Source organism: Mauremys reevesii, linkage group 12 (genome assembly GCF_016161935.1).
Source record: "Mauremys reevesii isolate NIE-2019 linkage group 12, ASM1616193v1, whole genome shotgun sequence".
NCBI classification, from domain to species: Eukaryota; Metazoa; Chordata; order Testudines; family Geoemydidae; genus Mauremys; species Mauremys reevesii.
The window spans coordinates 47,138,612-47,149,511 of record NC_052634.1 but is presented as its reverse complement, the minus strand read 5'-3'; the positions used below and the strand labels follow the sequence as shown (position 1 = coordinate 47,149,511).

At 55.8% G+C, this 10,900-nt stretch overlaps 3 non-coding genes across 3 annotated transcripts; 1 reads left to right on the top strand and 2 right to left on the bottom strand.

The window, feature by feature from the left end:
- Window positions 1-532: 532 nt before the first annotated feature.
- On the bottom strand, window positions 533-605 carry TRNAK-UUU. The gene has a single exon. It is a non-coding gene; the product is annotated as a tRNA-Lys (tRNA).
- A 1,761-nt stretch (window positions 606-2,366) lies between these two features.
- On the bottom strand, window positions 2,367-2,439 carry TRNAK-CUU. Its single transcript has one exon. It is a non-coding gene; the product is annotated as a tRNA-Lys (tRNA).
- Window positions 2,440-10,828: 8,389 nt separating this feature from the next.
- On the top strand, window positions 10,829-10,900 carry TRNAC-GCA. The gene has a single exon. It is a non-coding gene; the product is annotated as a tRNA-Cys (tRNA).

Sequence of the window (10,900 nt, the reverse complement as noted above, 5' to 3'; positions counted from 1 at the left end):
ACATTTTTCTCCAGCCCTCAGAACATTTGGTGGCTCTTTGCTATTGAACGAGCTCAACCTGTTTAGTTTATCGAAAGAAGATTGAAAGGTGATTTCACTGAAGTGTTGAAAGGCCTTAATGGAGAGAAAAGATTGGCTATTAAAGGGCTCTTTAATCGAGCAGAGAAAGGCATAACAAGACCCAATGGCTGGAAGGTGAAAAGAGACAAATTAATATATTACATCTAAGGCACAAATATTCAACAGCGAGGATGATTCACGACAGGAACAAGCTCCCAAGGAAAGTGGTGGATTCTAATTCTAATTCCTTATGAATATTCTGTGTGTTTGTGTCTGCAGGGGAGGAACATGCTGTATGGCCAGAGGACTTTATTCCTCCAGCCTGCAAGGACAGAGGGGATGTCAAGGAGTTGCTTCTTCAATCCCCCCCCACAGAAAGGCCCTTCTTAGGAAAGGCAAAATCCTGGAGAGAAAGAGTAACACTGAACAAGACTCCAGAAAGACAGGCTTTATTATCACAGTGAGAAATTTTCACCTGACCAGGGACTTGAACCCTGGACCCTCAGATTAAAAGTCTGATGCTCTGCCACCTGAGCTAGCCAGGCTCACATATGAAAAGCACAACTTGGTGCAGAGGTGAAGCTAGTCAAGAAAAAGCGAGACGGCCACAATAGGGGAAACCTGCTGCTCTCTCTCTCTTCCCAGCCCTGGCCTGGCCTGGTATTAGAGCTGGTTAAAAAGACGGGAAAATATCGGCATCTACCAGCCATTCATAGCTGTACAAGACTCAGGCACAATACAGAGGTGCCCATCTGCAAGAGCCAAATGGTTGGATTGGCTAATGCAGCCTGTAGACATCCATGACACACTGGGATATAGAGCCAAGTGTCCATCACCATCATTATTTCAAAGGGATAATGATAATGGTAGCAAGGTTCACAACTGACTCAGCAGTTGCATACAAAGGTGCATGTTTGGCAGCAAAGCGGGGGTGTGTGGGGGGATACGGCGCGGCTGAAGTGGCAAAGCGGGGGGGGGACACGATGTGGCTGGAGTGGCAAAGTGGCGGGGACAACACAAAAACGGTGGGGCTGGAGCAGCAAAGCTGGGGAGGCACACGGCACAGCTGGCGCAGCACAGTGGGGGCGGGGCACAACACAAAACCGGTGGGGCTGGAGCAGCAAAGCAGGGTGGTGGGGGGAAAAACAACGGTGCAGCTGGCAAAGCAGGGGAAAAACAAAAAAAAACCCTACAGGGCGGCCGGAGCCAGTGGACTCCCTGTGCTGCAGAGTGCGCGCCCGGTCTAGTGTGGGGGGAAGGGGAGGGAGTGGGGGGAGAGAGAAGGGGGGCGGCCAGCGCTTCAGCGGGACACTCACCACGTGGCCCCGACCGCCGCGCCGCCTGGTACCCTCACTCCTTCTCTAGACTAACCAGTCCTGATATACTGTAACATGGTTATATTCCACCACCTTCACTGGTCACACCCAACAAAATTAATTATACAGCAGACAGAAACAATCACAGACCCAGACAGAGACCATGCAAATAAACATACAAAACAATACAGAAGGGAGGATTTCACAACTACATCTATACAGACATAAGGGTTTTCCAGCTGTGTCTATTGATAAGTGAGTTCTTGCCAGACAGGATGCTACCAAACTAAGTTTCCCTTTCTCTGGAGGTGACAGGAATATCAGGGCAGGACTGTATTCCTAACAGCCCAATCGCACCTTATTTCAATGTGACTAGTTGGGAATGTGAGGATGTGACCATACACTTCCCAGCTTATGGCTGCCTTTGCTGCTTAGCCGAAGAACCAGGCCTCAGACTGTCACAGTAAGAGAAGGCCATTACACAGACAGACAGTGATTTTTTATTCTGTCTTTTATACCTCTATAACTAGCTAAGTGATAAAAATACACCTAAATTCTTAAAGTACAGGCCTCTGCAGACTGGCCTGAATATCTGTATCCTAACAGTCCTCGAGGTCAGGCAGCCTCTGGGTAAGGGGGTGGGGACTCAGATCCTTCCCCTGGCCAATTCCACCAGGGTCGGGTATAAACCAGGGAAGTTTGCCACAATAGCCAGACCAGATGCCCCCTTTACACTTGTACTCTGTTGTCATTGCTTCTCTCTCTCCCTTCCCCCCATCTCTGCTGCTCTCCCTCTGGGCTTTCTCAGCACCTGGCCCCACAGCGCTTCCTGCCAGCCAGAGACTGCGCTATCTGCACCTGCAGCTGCAGCCTCTCTCCTGATTGCTAAGGAAAGGAACCTTCCCAGGAAATGGCCACAGCTTCTGGGAATCCCTGTGTGGCTGTCAACAGAGTTTGGCTCCTGGCACACAAGGCAACTTAAAAGCTGAGCACCCAGACAGGGGCTTGAACCCTGGACCCTCAGATTAAGAGCCTGATGCTCAACCAACTGAGCTACCTGGGCTTGTTAGAAAACATCTTCACCGTTCACCACAAGAGTGAGCAGGCAGGCAAAAGAGAGGCAAAAAAAGTCCCAGGAACCCCTCCTCTTTTTCTGCACAGCCACTGCCTGTCAGCAGGATTCCTCCTCCTCTTCCCTCCTGTGCCTCAGTGTGACTAAATCTCCACACCTAGACAGCCGGTCCGTCCGCTGCACACCAATCCCCCATGCCTGAGCCTCCCTGCCAAAGCCCTGCACCTGGCTCCAGAGAATTAAGTCTCACGTGTTGCTGGGAACTCGACTTCTTGTGCCCAAAGAGTCTCGGCCCCCTCAGCAGATGACCTGAGAAACACAGTGTCCGGCTTTTCCAAAGAAGAGCTTAGCCCCCCTCATCATGTGGCCTAAAGGATGAGGCATCTCCCTGTGGATTAGATGATTCAGGATTTGAGTCCCCTCATGGTTGTGCTCACTTTGTGCTGCAAGCCCTGCTCCCTTCAGGGCTGGAACCTCTTCTTGGCCGCTCAGGCCAATGCTCTGGCTTCAGCTAGAGCCCCGGGAAGGAGTTGGGGGGGGGTGTCACAAAGGCTGGGGCATGAGCCCCAGGTGCTTCCAGTCTCGCCTTTGCCCTTCCTGACTTGCCAAAGAAACTGGGCTGCTTCACTGCCAAAGTGAGCATCTTGAGTGGGAACGGTAAGAGGCCCCACCAGGGGGGCTGGCCCTGCTTTCCTACCATCTTCTGGTGTTGGCCACAGAGCATCAGCAGCCGCCCCGCATGCTGGTCTGTGGGTGGCCTTCAGTGGGGGTTTGGCATAGCAGGGAGCAGCCTGGCCAGGTGTCTTTGTGGCTGTCTGAAGGCCACATATAGGCATGGTCCTGCTCTTGCCCCACCCTCAGTTGCTCTGTAGCTTTTAAGCCTTCCCTTGGAGCTGTCAGCACCAGCCGCCTCTGCTCTAGGTGCCCGGAGGAGGAGAGGTGCTGGGCTCCAGCCTGGGACTCTGCCTCCCTCCTGCCTAGCCCTGACTATGAAGCCTGGCCCTGGCCCTCCTTCCTTCAAGCGCCATGTGGGCAAGAGGAAAAGCACAGTAGCAAGTGCCAAACTTGTGGGCATCAGGTGAAGCCATAAGAATCCCAACTCTCAGGTGTCAGTAGCCAGTTCTAGAGCCCTGACCCACTGCAGCCTCCCACCCAGAGACCTGAGTCACCCAACAGGAGGGGAAAGACTTGTTCTTGTACAACAAGAGACAGGGAAGTTGAGCACTGTGAGCTCCAGGGCTTTATCACAAACCAACACAAGGTCCCACTGAGATCTGAACTCAGATTGCAGGATTCAGAGTCCTGAGTGCTGACAAAGCCCAGAGGGGGAGCAGCAGAGATGAGGGGAAGAGAGACAGAGAAGCAATGAGGACAGAGTACAAGTGTACAGGGGGTTCAGGTCTGGCTATTGTGGGGAACTTCCCTGGTTTATACATGACCCTGGTGCAATTGGCCAGAGAAAGGATCTGAGTCCCCACCCCCTTACCCAGAGGCTGCCTGACCCCAAGGAGGCTCTTTCTACTCTGGTGTGTGGCAGAGACCTCATCACCCCAACAAGGCTGGGCCCAGGAATCCTGGGGGGTTTGATGACCCCCAATCTTGTCATGATCACTTGAACGGGGGCTACAGTGTCTCCACTCTGGGCACTTCCCTGACCCACTCCTCATTGCATGTGCTTCAAGCAAACACCATTTATTACCCAGCAATCAATGTAAAACATAAGGAAAGATGGGAAAGGAAAACACGTCACCCTGTTCTGTGGCGCAGGGAGATCACAACCAGCGTCTCTGGAGGGTCAGGGCAGGTCACAGTCTCTCCCTCACATGTCCCAGGCCTCCTCCCCAGGCCCTGGCTGTGCTGCAGGGACACCACGGGCTGGACACTTGCTCTGGCAGTGGCCACATGCTCTAGGTGACAGGCCCTTGTTCCCAGTGTCAGCCCCCATGTAGGGGATATGATCCCCCCACCCCCAAAAGTCTGGCCTGCAAGATCTCTTGATGGGTGGCATCTCCTTGCACTGGGCCTTCTGCCCAGGGTCCCCCTCGCTCTCCCACGCTGCTCACTGCACCCACCTCCAGCCCCAGTGCTGCTGCGGCTCTGCCTCCAGCTCCCTGGGCTGCTCCTCTGGCTCCACTTGCTGCAGCTCTTCTCCCAGCACAGATCTGCGCCCTGGGCAGCTTCTATGGCTCGTGCTGCTGCGGCTCGGCTCGCAGCACAGATCTGCTCTGGTTCTCCCTGGCTGGTGCAGCTCTGCTCCCCGGCTCTTCTCCGGGCTCCTGCTCTCTCCTTAGCTCTGCCCCACTCTGGCCCAGGCAGTTCCAGCTCGCACGGAGGATGGGACCCCCTGGCCTGGTGACTCCCTCATTACACTGCCTGGCCTGTCAGTGTGGCTAACTTGGAGCTTTGGCCTCTCCCCATTGCCCCTGGGGACTGTCAGTCTCAGGGTCCTGATTTCCCATTGGCCCTTCACCCTTCTATTGGTGCTGGGAACTAGCCAACCAAAAACCCCACTAAGTTTTAGTAAGGGGCCTACAGTCCCTTACATGAGCCAGCCCCGTGAGGGTCACCGATGCACAGAGACAGCAGCATGAGCTGGTCCGATGGTGTAATGTTCCATGGGCATCCCACTAGATTGCCAGCTGCCTTTCAAATGCAGTGTGGAGACTGTGTGTGTGGGGAGAGACAGTGTGTGTGTTTAGGTAGGTAGGAGTGGATCATTATTATCCCTACTTGAAAGAGGGAGAAGCTAAGGCTGAGAAAGGAGAATTGACTTGTCTTAGGTCACACAGCCAGCCAGTGGCAGAGTTGGGAGTAGGACCCAAGAGCCCTGATTTTCAAACTAACCATCAGATCTTGAATTTCAGACATTTCAGACCTGAATAAAGTGCTCTCAGATGAGCTCCAGACCAACAACAGTGCACAGTAATTATTCAGCAAGTATTTGAGGAGAACTGCAATGATAGAGAGAATCATGAACTGCTCAGAGACCATTAATGCAGAGAAGCAGCAAAATTAATCAAACATATGACTGGTTATAACTTATTTCCTTGGTCTTCAAAGAGAACAACAAGGACCTGAGTCTCCTCCCTGTCAATAACCCCCTGCTCAGCCAATCAGGGTAGAGACTGAGGACGGGAGGCTGAGGGTTATCACCAGAGAGAGCAAAGGATGGCCCAGGTCACTGGTGGGGATCACTGCCCGAGCACTATTTCAGCCCCACATTTTTGGGTGGACCTCCCAGAGTGGGAGCTGCCGAGCACTCCCCCAGCAACATACACACACACACACAACTCTGATGTTGGGAGGGGAGCAAGTGAAAGGAGCAAGAGAAGAAGAGAAAGGAGGAAGGGATGGATGGAGGAAAAGGTGAAACAAAAAGGACAAACCCTAATGTCCCCAGTGATTCTAAGGGACAAAATCCCAGGTGCGGAACAAAATTCTGCCTCCTTAAGCTCGTGTTTTCCATGCCTAGAATTCAACTGTCACCAGATGGATCAGACTGAACAGGTTTCAGACCTCGAGGAGGCTCTTACCTTCTAAACAGGGACAGCTGTTTTCTAGTAAAATCAGGAAAAGGGAAGGAGAAAACTCGAAAGAGGTTCCTCCTGGCGCTCACATACGTGAACCCGAATACTCTCTCAGTCCTCAAAGAGAGACCTGGAGAAGGAGACTTGCTGAAGCAAAGCCACAGGGGTCTCTGAGGTTTCCCTGGCCCCTCGCCCCTGTCCTGCCTGGCTGATGTCAGCATCTCTCTGTGAGGTCACCACCTCCCCACCACCTTTGACCAATGGTCTGAGGTCCTGCAAAAGGCCTTTGTGATGTCACTGCCACACCCCTCCCTTGCTGTGCCAATGTCCTGCCCCTGGCCAGGCACTTTGGAGGTTTGAGCTACTCCCTGTGGATCACCCCACTCAAGGAGCGTTTGTTCTAGGAAGCAAGCCGGTAGTTTTGGATCATCTGCAAATTTTGTCAGCTCACTGTTTAGCAGATCATTTATGAATATGTTGACTAGTCCTGGTCCCAGTACAGACACCACTAGTTACCTGTTTCCATCCTGAAAACTGTCCATTTATTCCTATCCTTTGTTTCTTGTCTTCTAACCAGTTATTGATCCATGTGAGGACCTTCTGGAGGTGAAAGTAAGCCGGCATGTTCCGGTATGGGGTACCGGCAAGAGCCGGTATGCTGTGCCAGCCCGGCCCGGCTTCCCCAGGCTGGTGATTTAAAGGGCCCAGGGCTCCCTGCTTCGGACAGAGCCCCAGGCCCTTTAAATCACCTCCCAAGCCCCCCTGCCAGAGCCCTGGGGAGCCATGGATGCTGCTCTCTCCCGCTCTGCCAACACAGAGCAGGGGCGGCAGAAGCTTCCTTACAGTGGGTGGCGGCACCATTGTCCAAACTGTGGCACTCCCATGACACCCCTTCCTAAGGACCCCAACCAAACCACCTCTCCCCCCGAGGCCACACCCAGAGACGCCTCTTCCCCAAGACTGCACCCTTCCCCCCCCTCCATCATTTGTCCTAACAGCCAGTAAAGAGTGGTGGGGCCATGGCCCTCTAAAGCCCCTGTTCCAGCACCCCTGACACAGAGCTAAGCAGGCAGCAGTGTGTGTGTGTGACAGAGAGTGCTGTGCTGAGCTGAGCCAGGGAGAGAAGGGGGCTGATGTCGGGGCTGTCCCCTGCCTCAGGACTGGTTGCTTCCAGCAGCTGTCTGAACTTAGAGACAGTGTGCGACACACTCACTCTTCCGCAACGCACACACTGTCTCTCCCCACCGCACACACACATGCTCTCTACCCATGGGTGGCAGTTTGTAGAAATTTTGGTGGTGCCCAGAACCCGCCCCTGCCCAAACTCCGCCCCCCACCTGCCCAAGGCTCTGGGTGGGAGTTTGGGTGAGGGAGGAGGTCTGAGGTGCAGACCCTAGGCTGGGGAAGGGGATTGGGATGCAGGATGCAGGCTCTGGGAGGGAGTTTGGGGATGGGAGGGGTGCAGAGGGATGGGGTGCAGGGGTGAAGGCTGTGGGGTGTGGCTGCAGATGAGGGGGTTTGGAGTGTGGGAGGGGCTCAGGGCGAGAGTAGGAGTGTGGGGGAGGAGGGCTCTGGCTGGGACTGGGGATAAGGTGTTTGGGGGGCTGGAGGGGCTCAGGGCTCAGGCAGAGGGTCAGGGTGGGGGGGGATGGGGGCTCTGGCTGGGACTGGGGATAAGGTGTTTGGGGGCTGGAGGCTCAGCTCAGGCAGAGGGTCAGGGTGCGGCGGGATGAGGGCTCTGGCTGGGACTGGGGATAAGGTGTTTGGGGGCTGGAGGGCTCAGCTCAGGCAGAGGGTCAGGGTGTGGCGGGATGGGGTTGTGGCTGGGACTGGGGATAAGGTGTTTGGGGGCTGGAGGGTTCAGGGCTCAGGCAGAGGGTCAGGGTGCGGCGGGATGAGGGCTCTGGCTGGGACTGGGGATAAGGTATTTGGGGGGCTGGAGGGGTTCAGGGCTCAGGCAGAGGGTCAGGGTGCGGCGGGATGAGGGCTCTGGCTGGGACTGGGGATAAGGTATTTGGGGGCTGGAGGGCTCAGCTCAGGCTGTGGGTCTGGGTGCGGGGGGATGGGGGCTCTGGCTGGGACTGGGGATAAGGTTTTTGGGGGGCTGGAGGGCTCAGGGCTCAGGCAGAGGGTCAGGTGCGGCGGGATGGTGGCTCTGGCTGGGACTGGGGATAAGGTGTTTGGGGGGCTGGAGGGGCTCAGGCAGAGGGTCAGGGTGCGGCGGGATGGGGGCTCTGGCTGGGACTGGGGATAAGGTGTTTGGGGGGCTGGAGGGGCTCAGGGCTCAGGCAGAGGGTCAGGGTGCGGGGGGATGAGGGCTCTGGCTGGGACTGAGGATAAGGTGTTTGGGGGGCTGGAGGTGCTCAGGGCTCAGGCAGAGGGTCAGGGTGCGGGGGGATGAGGGCTCTGGCTGGGCCTGGGGATAAGGTGTTTGGGGGCTGGAGGCTCAGCTCAGGCAGAGGGTCAGGGTGCCGCGGGTTGGGGGCTGGGGCTGGGCCTGGGTATACGGTGTTTGGGGGGCTGGTGGGGCTCAGGGCTCAGGCAGAGGGTCAGGGTGCGGCGGGATGGGGGCTGTGGCTGGGACTGGGGATAAGGTGTTTGGGGGGCTGGAGGGGCTCAGGACTAGGGTAGAGGGTTGAGGGTGCGGTGGGGGGGCTCTGGGGTGGGGCAGAGCTGGGGATGAGTTTGGGGTGCAGGCCGGCTGCTCTGGGAGAGGGCCAGAGGACTCCCCAGCCCTTTCCTGCAGGCAGCAGCAAGCTCTGGGGGAGGAGCCCCCTTTCCTGCCCCCCAGCAGCACACTGTCACTGTGGCGTCACTGGGGGTGAGGGATGGGGCAGGAGTGGTGACTGTGGGCAGAGGCCCCCCCCCCCCCTCTGTGCTGCTTGAGGGTCCTGCCGGAAAAGGGTTTCAGGGGGCAGGGCAGGCTCAGTCAGTCTGTCCCGGCCATGGGGCACTAACACCATGCGGCATCAGTTGCTGGGAGGCAACATGGAGCTGCTCAGGGAAGAGACAATCAGTGATTCTCTGCTCCTGGGCCCGGGAAAGACGAGCGGAGCGGGGGCAGAGCCCGGGGCCGCAGAACACTCGGGGGAGGCGTGGGGGGCACCTGGCTCCACATATTGCTGGAGCTGGGTCCCTGGTTCTGCATATTGCTGGTGCCCCAGCACCCTATGGGTATGGAACTCTCCGCGTATGTCTCTACCCCACACTGCAGTTGAAAAGCAGCTGGCAATCTAGTAAGGTGCCCATGGACCAATGAGATAGAGAAATCTGCATCATGTGATGCTGTACCAGCCTGTGAGGCATTGCAAACCCTTCCCAAAGCACCCTGCTGCACAGTGGGATAGCTACCCACAATGCACTGCTCTCTGTGGCAATCCAAGAGATGCTAGCATGGATGTGCTCTGGTGACACAGGGGCATAGGCTGGACATGCAACAGCTGTTCAATTAAAACACTTTAGTTAAAGCCACATTACTCTTTCATGCAGACATAGCTTAAGAGTGAGACAAGACCCAGCTCTATTGAAACTGAAGAACCACAACTTCCTCTACAGTCGGCAGGATTTGAACCTGCACAGGGAGACGCCAAAGAATTTCTAGTCCATTGCCTTAACCACTCAGCCACAACTACTTGCTGGATATGTGGCTCTCACTGCACTCTAGTTCTGTTCTCACTGAGTGATCAATTCCAGTTGTTTCCTGAAACCAGCTTCCACAACACACACACTGCTGTGCCCTTGTGTAAGTGTGTCCATGGCTGAACTGCAAGAATTCCTGCTCCTTTCCCTTCCGGCTGGAGCACGAGGAGAGTGTGTTTGTGGCTAATGACTTTGCTGTAGCTTGTTGTCCATTTCCTGCCTCGATCATTCAGACAGTCCCTTTCCCTTCATATCCCCAGTACATCAGTGATTGCGATAGCAGGGGGCAGGGTTTCTCTGGGGCACTGAGCTTTGCCAGAGGGTTGGTGGCTCCTTTCTTTCCTCACCCTGGAGTAAACTCGCTTTTTATTCCATCCTTGATGTTTCAAGGAATAACAACAGATGACCAAAGAAAGAGGTGGACAGGGTGGGTCTCAGGGGAGGGGCAGAGGTGTGGGTGATGGGCAGGGTGGGTCTCAGGGGAGGGCAGAGAGGGGTGGGCGTGGGGCAGGGTGGGTCTCAGGGGTGGGCAGAGAGGGGTGGGCGATGGGCAGGGCAGGTCTCAGGGGAGGGGCAGGGGGGGTGGGCAGCAGGCAGACCTTGGGGTAGGGGTGGAGGCGCGAGGAGGCCCTGGGGAGGAGAGGGACGAGCGAAAGGGGACCAGCAGGCCTCAGCCAAAGAGCAGGGGTGGGACGTGGCCAAAGGGGAGTGAGGGCGGAGCACAGATGGGGCCTCGGAGGGAGGAGAACGAGGGAAGGGGGTGGAGTGGGGGGACAGCACCGCGGTCTGGGCAGGGGCCGCCCACAGGATTCAGGGGTCCTGGGGCAAAACAATTTCAGGGGCCCCTTCCATAAAAAAAAGTTGCAATACTATAGAATCCTGTATTCTCCTGGGGGCCCTGCAGGCTACATTGGTTCCTGTCCATTCAGGAGGTTATTTCCCACCTATTCATAAATAATGAAGCTGCTCTAAGCGGAGGGGAGAGAGCTGTCCCGTCCGTGCAGTTAACCCATCTCCCCGAGAGGTGGTAGCTATGTCAGTGGGGGAAGCTATGTTGGTGGGTGTGCAAGCTGTGGTGTCTACATGTGTATATAAAGTTTAATCAATCCCCATTTTTAAAACCCTTGTGGTCTGGGAATAGAAAAGGAGCTCTCTGAGGCAGAGCCCGTCCTTCAAAATCCTTAAGATCACGGACTTGCCAACACAGATGTCCTGGGGGTATAACTCAGTGGTAGAGTGTTTGACTGCAGATCGAGTGGTCCTTGGTTCAAATCCAAGTGCTCCCT